This window comes from Melanotaenia boesemani, chromosome 4 (assembly GCF_017639745.1).
Source record: "Melanotaenia boesemani isolate fMelBoe1 chromosome 4, fMelBoe1.pri, whole genome shotgun sequence".
Taxonomy (NCBI): Eukaryota; Metazoa; Chordata; class Actinopteri; order Atheriniformes; family Melanotaeniidae; genus Melanotaenia; species Melanotaenia boesemani.
In genome coordinates this window covers 675129-686049 of record NC_055685.1, presented here as the reverse complement: position 1 = coordinate 686049, position 10921 = coordinate 675129, and the positions used below count along the sequence as shown (strand labels likewise).

The 10921-nt window shown below is 40.2% G+C and overlaps 1 protein-coding gene across 1 annotated transcript in view; it reads right to left on the bottom strand.

Annotated features, from left to right (window-relative positions):
- Nucleotides 1–2928, bottom strand: part of LOC121638422 (E3 ubiquitin-protein ligase pellino homolog 1-like) — an 18889-nt gene extending 15961 nt beyond the window's left edge. The window contains exon 1 of the mRNA XM_041983205.1: nucleotides 2706–2928. The gene's annotated coding sequence lies outside the window, so the exon portion shown is untranslated. The remainder of the gene's footprint in view (nucleotides 1–2705) is intronic.
- Nucleotides 2929–10921: the final 7993 nt, after the last annotated feature.

Here is a 10921-nt window from a genome sequence, read left to right as displayed (position 1 = left end):
CCCTACATGTGACCCACTAGCAGGAAAAACAAGCTTGCTGACTCAACCACAAACTTTCAACATGAACACTTGTTTCAGCACAGCAGCACAAACCGAACATAGACAGATGAACTGGAACAAATCTTCCAGTCTGACATCACTTTTATGGTGAGTGTATGAGGTAAACAGGGCCGGACGATACGGGCCACAACGTTATTTAGGTAATTATAGGGTGGAATGATGTTTTTTAGCTTTGGATTTTCTATTAATATTTACTGTTACTGAGACTGCTGGAAGCATAACAAAAAAAATCATAGCTGATTTATAATTTTGCTTGTTTTTGTTTTTCTCCACATTTGGTCATTTTGACTTTCCGTACTGTGTTGTGGACTTCCCTACGGATGTTAGTCGTTGAGGAAGTACCATGACACATGTTAGCTGCTGCTAAAGTTAGCTTTCAGATGCACAAATACCAGGCTGCACATGACGTTCCGTCACCCAGAGACGATAAGAGTTGAACAAGTCAAAAGTCAAGCAGCTGAACACCACGAACTGCATCACATTCTTTGAAATCCAGCTGATTCTGCCAGGCAGGAAAAAAACCTACATTAAGCCCTCATTTTTCTCTCAAAAGATCCACAACAGAACTGACAATGAAGGCTTTAGAGTTATGATACAGATTATTGAACCCAGTTATGACATACTGCATTGTTTTTAATATGAAAAAAAAGCCTTACAAGTGTACAAAGCTGAGGCTGAGAAGGCCTTGGTTTGAGGCGCTGTCTTTCCTTAAATGGTAAATGGTCCGTATTTATACAGCGTTTTACTGTATCTGGAACGATACCCAAAGCGCTTCACAGTACACATCACATTCACCCATTCACACACACGTTCACACACTGATGGCGGAAGCTGCCATGCAAGGCGCTCAACCACGACGCATCAGGAGCAATCTGGGGTTCAGTGTCTTGCTCAGGGACACCTCGACATGAGCTCGACAGGCAGAGAACCGTCAGGCTACGCGACGACCGCTCTACCCTCTGAGCCACGCCGCCCAGAACAGCCTGACATCCATGAAAGTTTCACAGAGACGACAGCACTTGAGTTATTTATCTAAAAGTTAGCTTTCTGTTAAGTGTACATGTTCAGTCTTCAGTTCAGATACCTTAATATCATAGTCAGAAGCTCATATGGACCCACATCTGGATGTGAGGATTAGAAAAACACACCCTCCACACACCCATCCAGCCTCGATCCGCAGAACGACCTCCCACATGGTGGATGAGTGACTGTGTTTACTGGAGCTTTAAACGTTTCAATCATGAAACCGTTTTATTTACTTCTGAACAATGCTGGTCACTCTCAAGTCCGGTTTGTCCATTCCATTGTGTTTTTAACCAGATAATTACTAAAAGCAGTTTCTCTGTCGATCAAGAATATGAAAAAAAACACCATAAAAGGTCCTAGCATGTTAGAGCTGGATGGAAGATTAGGTTAACAACTGAAGTTAGTCAGTGACATTTGTGTTTATGCTTTGTATGCGGCAGTTAGTTTGATGCTTGCACAAGACACACTTTGTGTTTCCTACATCTTTATATCAAACCCTATACAACAGGTCCACCACATCATCTTTAATGTTCATAGTTTTTCTAGGTTTTGGTTCAATTTCTTTTTTCTTTTGTTCTTTTTAAATAATTTTTCTGGTGAAATCTTAATCCTTTGACCAATGGTTTACTGTTATATCTCATATGTGAAGGATGTGATGTTTTGGTAACAGCTCACGTCTGATTACAGTTTGCTGCAGCTCCAGTATCTAAACTTTCTTTAGATTTTAGGTTAACAGAGAGATTAACATGTCATCAAGTACTCGACATGACATACAGCAGGAGAAAAAGGGCAAAGACCCAAGTTTTTAATGCAGAACAAAGCAGTGCCTGCAGGAACAGATGCTGTGTTAGGATGGTGCATGCTAATCAGTGTGTGTGGGAACAAAGGAGGCCAGCTGGGAACTACTGGACCAGTCAGACCAGTGGTGGCAACCAGCACTGACGGAGCCCTGCTTAGGAAACAGACCACACATATACACTTAGTAATTTAACTAGACGTACGTAAAGTTAATTACATATTTATGATGGGTGGACACATGACTTAAAACTCAATGTAATACAAAGCGTTTAAAGTACATTATGATTAAATGTTTTGAAGTAGTATTTTTAATAAGTTGATAATAAATATGAATGTTAAACTAACACACACTAAGGAAAAAAACATTATGAAGGCGTATTTAAGTATCACTAAGGAATAATTGCTCTTAGATGACACTAAAAATAATCATCTTATACCATAAATTACAAAAAGAACTGAATCTGCTTCTGACTGGTTACTATCATACTCAACACAATCAAACAGACATTTCAGAGAAGACTGAATACCAAGAAGCACCAAGCCTCAGGACGTTAACACGGGACCTTCAACCGTTTTTATAGGAGGAAATACAGGTTTTCTTTACCGTTTACAGGGTCGGTTAAGCTGGGAAGCTCAGACTGAACAAACAGTGGTTTAGCTAACCTGGCGACTTACTATAAATGAAGTTTTTCGGTCGGTAAAACTACATTAAGTAACTTAATTGTTACCTTGTTTGCTGATTATTCGACATAATGCGAACCCAGATTGCAGAGAAGACACAAAACCAGAATAAAGAGGCTACATTTAAACAATAAACTCACCAAAGTTGCTGGTCGTCTCTCTACAGTTTCATCTCCATGACTTCCGTTTGGCAAGTTTCTGTGTTTTGTTTTTTAAATAAAGTTGTCTTGGACCAGAAAAGCTGGATTTTTACACGAAGTCCAACAAGGATTTAATCTTGAAACGATTGAACTGGTCAAACAACGAACTGGTTCAGCGCTTGGTTTCGTCTCTGAACTGTTTCTACACCGACTGCGCGAGGCTGAGGAGTAAAGTTCTGACCACTTCCGGTGAGCTTTTCAAAATACGTGCTCAAACAACGGCACCGTTTAAAACCGTGTTTGTTTGTTTGGGGTTTTTTAAACGTCTCTTGGTCATTGACTTTACATGGTTGGAAAGTCTGTTTATTGCTGTGCTGCCACATTTGTAAGGAAAATGCATTTGTGTCATAAACAGCCAAGTTCAGTCAAGGGTATGTGGGTTGTGCCGATTAAAAACTTACCAAAATTTCTCTGCTATCGCCAGAAAGCTTGTTTTGCTATAAACTCTTGTTTTGAGCTTCTTATACCCCAACTGCTGACAACCAGGTCCCTGATAAGCAGGACCTGTGAGCATGGACTCAGCTGGGGCCGGACTGGGACAAAAAGTCAGACCGGGACACATTCACTCACTCAGGCCACCCCTACTCACACACTGCACACATCTGCTCACACCTCTGGATGCACAACCACAAATCCATGCACCCACATGTGGGTGAGTAATCGTCAAAAGCCCATTTTTCAAATTCAAATCAAATTTATATTTAACAGCCATGAACACAAACTAAAAGCCACCTGTTCAGGGCTTTTCATTCCCCCGCTCATCCCAAGGTTCAGTACAACAGCACAGCAGGATCCCTGATGAGCTAAACAACATCACTTTTATTTTTCTCTTCATTCTTTCTAAGCCAGATTACTATAAGAGATTCAATAGAAAATGAAAAAGCGGACTCAATTTAAAACGATAAGACACTGTCCAACCTTATCAAGGGTTCCCAAACTTTTCAACCCACCTGTGGATCCATGTTCGGTTCAGCAGAACCCACCAAATATTTCATGATGTAAAACAAGCAATTTCTTAACAGTGTGAAGAGTAATGTGAATATTTGTTTGTGATTGTCCCCGTACACCTTTTAAGTTTTTTAAATATACAATTTAATGATCAAATGAGACAAGTCAATGCCAAGTAACCTCATGCAAAGTTTGGTGAGATTTTAAACAATGAAACAAAAAATAATTTCCACACAGTCACACATATTTTTGACTTAGAAGGTTAACAGGTGACTGATTTCAGGTACGGAAATAAACAAGCAACTGGTAATATTGAAAATAAAGAGCTTTGTGTGTAAAATAAAATATACATAGCTTAACTACACTTGGATCTCTGGTTCCGGAGGTCATGAAGATGTTGCATTTTAGCTTTATAAATATACATGCCACAAATAAAACAGCAAATAAAATGCTAAAATCTGTATTTTCAATTAAATAAATGCAGCTTTACCAAACTTCCATATATAAGTAGTATATGTGGACTGTCATAGCCAAGCAGCCAGAGTATAAAAATATCCACCTGTCAGTTTAATACAACACAAATAATTAACAAATTATTTTATTTTCTCCATGTTATACCAGGAAACCCCAAATATGAGCTAGTGTATATAAACGGTAGCATATCCATGTGTAGTTGTGTGTTTGGGGTGATGTGGTTTAATAATAAAACAACAAACCATCTCCAGTAGAATGAAGTTTAGGCGCTAGTATCCTACCAGCTCATTTTTACAGCTACATAAAGGGCTCATGGAGAATCTCGACCAGTGATCATCATGTTATCTTCAGATAAGAGTTTGCCTCCAAACAACACGCTTTCTGCTCCCCCTTTCCTCTTTTTTCCCAGTAGTCCATTGGTCGGTTTCCAGCACCACGTTCCTCTGTCTCTCTGGTGTTCCACCTCCACGCGCTCGTTCTCGTGATGAAAAATAAAACTTGACTGCTGATGTTTTCAATCAATCGCCAGTTGGTGAAGGTGAAAACCGATAAACACAAATCATTTTATGAGTAGGCGGGTGCCAGTTTCTGCAGACCAGTGTAGTTCACCTTGATTCATTTTTTATTTTATTTTATTTTTTTACGTTAGGCCACTTAAGAGTCCAGGCCACCGGAAACAGTCCCGCTGCTCCCGATGGCCAGTCCGGGCCTGGACTCAGCTAAGTACAGTTAGTTGGTGTCTGCTCCATGTTAAGCCACATTTGACTGATCTGGATAGGGCCTGTGCCACAGAGAAACTTCCAGCTAGTGTTCTACAAAACCAAGATACAGCATTATTTGGAGCGATGCCTTGTACCAAATTAAAGGCCAAGTTCCATATAATGGGAGATGTCAGAAGACAGCACAAGAAGACTATTTCTTCAGTCTTCTACATATTTACAGTCGCGGTTTGGTCGACAGCTTTACACACAGACAATCTGGAACAGACTGCACACAACCAATCTCTGTTCTTATATGGATGGGATGCCAGAAGGTCGACCATGATTGCCCTTGCTGTAAGTAAAATGTGCACTGGAACCTGGACATGTGGAGGAATATAATGTTTAGTGATGAGTCCAGACAGTTGGATTGTTGGGACAAAGTGTGGAGAAGAAATGGAGAATGCTCTGCTGATTGATGCAACCAGAGGGTAACAGCTTTTGGTGGAGTCAATGTGATGGTGTGAAACGGTCTCTTCCACACTAGAAAAACAAGGCTTGGCATCACTGGAGACAATCTCAGTGCTTCTACTTATGGAGATGACACTCTGCAACCAGTAGCAATCCCATATCTCTACAGTTTGGGACCAAACTATGCCCACAGAGTGGGGTTTATCAGAGACTACCTCCAGATTTTGGGAGTGGAGAGGATGTAATGACCTATCTGCAGTCCTGACTTCAGCCCCATTGAACACTTGTGGGGTCAGCTTCAGCTGCTGTTGGTTCCAGAGTGACCAACACAACCACACTGGATGACTTGTGACAAATGTTTGTTGAAGAATGGGATGCCATGCCACAGCAGTGTTTGACCAAGCTGGTGACCAGCATGAGGAGGGGGTACCAGGCTTTTATGTATGTTTCTTCCACTTGCTACTAAGGCCCTTGTTTGTTAAATAAAGAAATGGTTAAATTGCTAATATGTCTTGTTTCTTCAGGCTTCAATCATCTAACCGGCTTTTATACAAAAAATGGTTTAGTGTTTTATTATGAAAGGTTTAAATGGTACTTCCGGTGTGCGCTCTGCCGTCTGTACCTTGTTTTAACCAGCTGTGACTTTGATTCTACCCACTGATTATCTGCACTTATTTCTCATTGATTACCTCTGTGTTTCTGTTCACAGTGGAATAATGTTTAAATACTGAACAGTGGTAAAAATAAATGGATTTAATTCCATAATTATTTCTGAAGACCCTAAAAGCCTAATCATGTAATTATTTATTAAAAGTGTAGGTCTGAAAGCATACTGTGTTCCATCTGATTCTGGTTTTATATATGCTTCACTGGGAATATGCAGAACAAAAATACTATAATGCAAGATACAACAGTGAGAACCTTGTTTTTATTGTATTTTTCTCCATTGGTTTGTTTAAGTTCTTGAAACAGAAATTACATTCACAAAAGGTAAAACAGTCTTACAGTTCAGCACAACACCATAGCTCACATGCAAAAGCTCATATCTCTCCCGACGCTGTTTATCATGCTTCAGCACTAAATTCCTTTCCCATATAAATAGGCAGTGCCACCAAAATGGAAAGATCCTTCTCAATGACTTTGGCTCACTTCTTGAAACAGACCGGACATTCTCAACACGCTTGGTGCTTTTACCAATATAACCTGGATGGTTCAGCACAACAACATGGTGTAGCTGGAAAAGCTCACATCTCTCCAAAACAGTTCACTCAAGTGTCAAAATGAAATCTCTTTCTCATATAAATAGTCAAAGCACCCAAAACGCACCGTCCCTTTGGAACTGTGTAAGCACTGCAAGTCAAAATGTATAGTCTTTCTTACTATGGCACAGGACCATTGAAATATCAGAGAAATATCAATTTCCACCTCTAAGTCTTAGTCTTAGTCTACAATGCTGTAAATAAAGCTGGAGTTTCACAACTAACACTTCTTCACTGGTCACTGTCCTCACCCTCACTGTAAATGCAAACTTTTGCCTGACTAAAAATTAAATAGTACATTAAACTTAATTAATGTTAGTTTTTCAAATTTACTTGTTTACATAGAATTAAAACTTGTCTTCTGGTTGTGTTTGAACTCCTGTGATGAAACAGCTGTTTCTTCTCATCGATCGAAGTGTCTGTTGTTCATGTGAGGAATTTTCCTAACACTGGTACAAGAATATAAGTGGCTTCTGTGATGTGAGTGGCCACACCATTCTCAGAAATGGCAGCACACATACTTATACTGTCCCCACGTTGGCCTGGGACATCCACAATGTCATTATCCTCTGCAATAGAGTTTAAACAAATCATCAAATCGGTCATATGGAAGGTTCATACACTAGAGTAACAGAAAATTACGTAGGGAGGTTCTATGTTCTCCTCCACAACTTCAAACTACTCCAGTGGTTCCAAACCTGGGGTACATGTACCTCTAGGGACGGGCCTATGTAGAGGTACAAGACAAGGTATTTGAGAGAAGGAGAAGGGGGAAGTCATCAATGACTAGACTTACTGAAATGTTATAGTAAAACCCACAGTGTTAGATAGATCTGCTTGGGAGGCACTAATTGCAGCTCCTTGGCCCCTTTTCTTATCGTATATTACATTCTCCAAAATAAAGATCATAATAATTGTATCATACAGTAAGCTGCAGTCTTCTGTTGCAGTTTTTAGGCAAAATGTTGAAGTCAGATAAAACAAATACTTGGATTCAGAAATCAGGTAAAGGGGAAACTGAAGCCTAAAAAGTTTGGGAACCACTACCTAACTGTAAAAAGGTTATAATGATAGACAACCAGTAACTGACTTACATGCACATACTGGTGCCACTTTCATTCTATCAGAGCTCCTCATGGTCACCAGTATTCGGTGTATTGTGGAGATGCTTGTAGGTTGACATTTTGGAATATGGCATTGTCTTGTAGGCTTGCAGTGGGGTGGCATTATTTGCCGTCATTGAGAAGTTAACCTGCCACTGTTGTCTTGTCGTCCAAACCTAGACATGGAATTCAAAGGATGCTGTATTACTATTTGTAATGTATGTCTTTACAGTAACTTTACCACAATTCTAATGCATCTCTGCACAGTGACTGGAACTCTACTGTAAACTGTATCAACAATCATTCCATAGTTTATTTCCTCCAACGTTTTTCCTGTCATCTTTAGTATTATAACATCCCGTTGAGGTAAGATTTTACTACAGTAGGCCTATAACACACACACACACACACACAAAATAAATTGGTAAATGAGTAAATAAATACATTTCTTGCTTTATGCACAGTGTCCTGTCCTATACAACATATAACTCCATCATTGTTTCCCTGCGAAAGGTTCGGATGATGGAGGAGACTGTAGAGCGGAGCACATTAGGCTGCACTCGGCAGCCTGACCCCCCATTGTGAGGAGATGGTTGATAACATGGTCTATAACCGTGGTCTTCTTCTCTTCTTCTTCTTCCTCCTCCTCGGGCAGGCAGTTTCCCTTGTTCATTTATATGGACAGGTGCTTCCATGATCAGACGTTGTACTGGTCCTGATCAAGCTCTATATGCACGTTAGGCAGCATTCACAATCATGCACAGCACCTGTCAGGTAACTAAACATGCTGTTTGATTAGTCACCTGAGATGTGTCATCTTTGCCAGTTTCACCTGACTGTCAATTACTCGATTTATTAAATGTTCCAAGAGATTCATGTATGGTTTTCATGGTATTATGTTCTTCACTAATTCTGACAGCTGAACAGACTATTGTGCATGTGATAACATGCACAATGAAGAGATGCTGGCATGTTTTGGCGAGGACAACCACTAGATTGAGAATCAACAATCAGTTTAGATATTCACTTGGAAACTAAATGTAGGCTACCTGTACTTAATCATTTGCAAAGACATGTAACATGTAACGACATCTGCAATTTAATGAAATAAATGAGAAATTCAAATGTGTTGTGAACTATAGCCAAGTGGTTTGAGGGTTTGTCCGTGTTATGTTTAGGGTCTAATTCCTGTTTCAAGAAATGCACCAAACCGATGGAGAAAAACTGTAAATCTTGTCCTTCATTTTTACCTTACATGCTACATGTTTCAGTTCATTTGATCCAGTCAGACCAAAAATAAATAAAATAGAATAAATCAGGGGCTGATGAATGTAGACATTGAGTAAAATTTTATTTTGCAGAGATTTACTGACACATTTGTTGTAGCAGGGTATTATAGCAAAGAAATAGATTTTACTTTAACCAAAAACTTTCTTTTGGAGAGTTTTGCTTGTCAGAAATGTCTTGGTCTATGTGTTTATATTCGTTGTTCATTTCTTTCCTGAACATGGAAAATCACCTGCTGCCCCATCAGTCGGTTTAAAGAAAAATGACAAAGATAAACTTCAGTGCTACTCAAAGAAATTTAGAATTACAACACAGTCAAATGGGTGTGGAGAGGACCCAATAGAAGCAGCAACTATTCTGGGTTTTAGTTTTTCATCAAGGTAGGTAGGTGGGTAGGTAGGTAGGTAGGTAGGCAGATAGGTAGGCAGGTAGGTGGATTGGTAGGTAGGTAGGTAGGTAGGTAGGTAGGTAGGTAGACAGGTAGGCAGGTAGGTAGGCAGGCAGGCAGGCAGGCAGGTAGGTAGGTAGGTAGGTAGGTGGGTTGGTAGGTAGGCGGGCAGGCAGGCAGGCAGGCAGGTAGATAGGTAGGTAGGCGGGTTGGTAGGTAGGCAGGTAGGCAGGCGGGTAGGTTGGTAGGCAGGCAAGTAGGCAGGTTGGTAGGCAGGTAGGCAGGTAGGTGGGTTGGCTGGTAGATAGGCAGGTAGGTAGGTAGGTAGGTAGGTAGGTAGGCGGGTCGGTAGGCAGGTAGGTAGGTAGGCAGGCAGGTGGGTGGGTTGGTAGGTAGGTGGGTAGGTAGGTAGGTGGGTAGGTAGGTAGGTAGGTTGAGTAGGATCACAGATATCAGACATAGCAGCAGGGCGAGATCAGCTCAGAACTCCTGGGTACCAGACAAACACGTAAACACAGAACCACTTGAAGGACCTCTAGGCAAGGCAAGGCAGTTTATTTGTATAGCACATTTCATGTACAGGACAATTCAAAGTGCTTTACATAAAACAGAGATATTACAGATATTTAGAATAGTAAAAGGCATCAACACATAATCACAATAAAATAATAAATTAAATTAAAATGATTAAAAGCAAGACAAGTTAAAAAAAAGTTACAGTGCAGATTTCATGCATAGGCACATGAGAAAAGAAATGTTTTTAACCTGGATTTAAAAATGTCTACATTTGGGGAAAGTTTAATCTCCACTGGCAGTTTGTTCCATTTGTTTGCAGCATAACAGCTAAATGCTGCTTCTCCATGTTTAGTCTGGACTCTGGTCTGGACTAGTTGACCAGAGTCTTTGGATCTAAGAGCTCTGCTAGGTTTATATTCTCTGAACATATCACAGATGTATTCTGGGCCTAAACCATTCTGGGATTTGTAAACAAGCAGAAGGGTTTTAAAATCTATTCTGTGACTGACTGGAAACCAGTGTAAATATTTTAAAACTGGTGTGATGTGTTCAGATCTCTTAGTCCTGGTTAAAACTCTAGCAGCAGCGTTCTGGATGAGCTGCAGATGTTTAATGTTCTTTTTAGGAAGTCCTGTTAAAGACCATTACAGTAATCCAGCCTACTGGAGATGAATGCATGGATGAGTTTCTCTTGGTCTTACTGGGAGACTAAACTTTTAATTCTGTTGATGTTTCTGAGCTGGTAAAAAGCTTCTTAGTGAAGCTTTGATGTGGCTGCTGAAAGTCAGGTCTGAGTCTATCAACACTCCAAGGTTACCAACTTAGTTGGTGATTTTAAGAGCCCGAGTCTCCAGGTGTTTACCAACGCTGACCCTCTTCTCTTTGCTACCAAACAGAATAATCTCAGTTTTGTCTTCATTTAATTGTAGAAAATTCTCCTTCATCCAGGTGTTTATTTGCTCCAGACACTGACACATTAAGTCTATTGGACTGCAGTCATCTGGTGACAGAG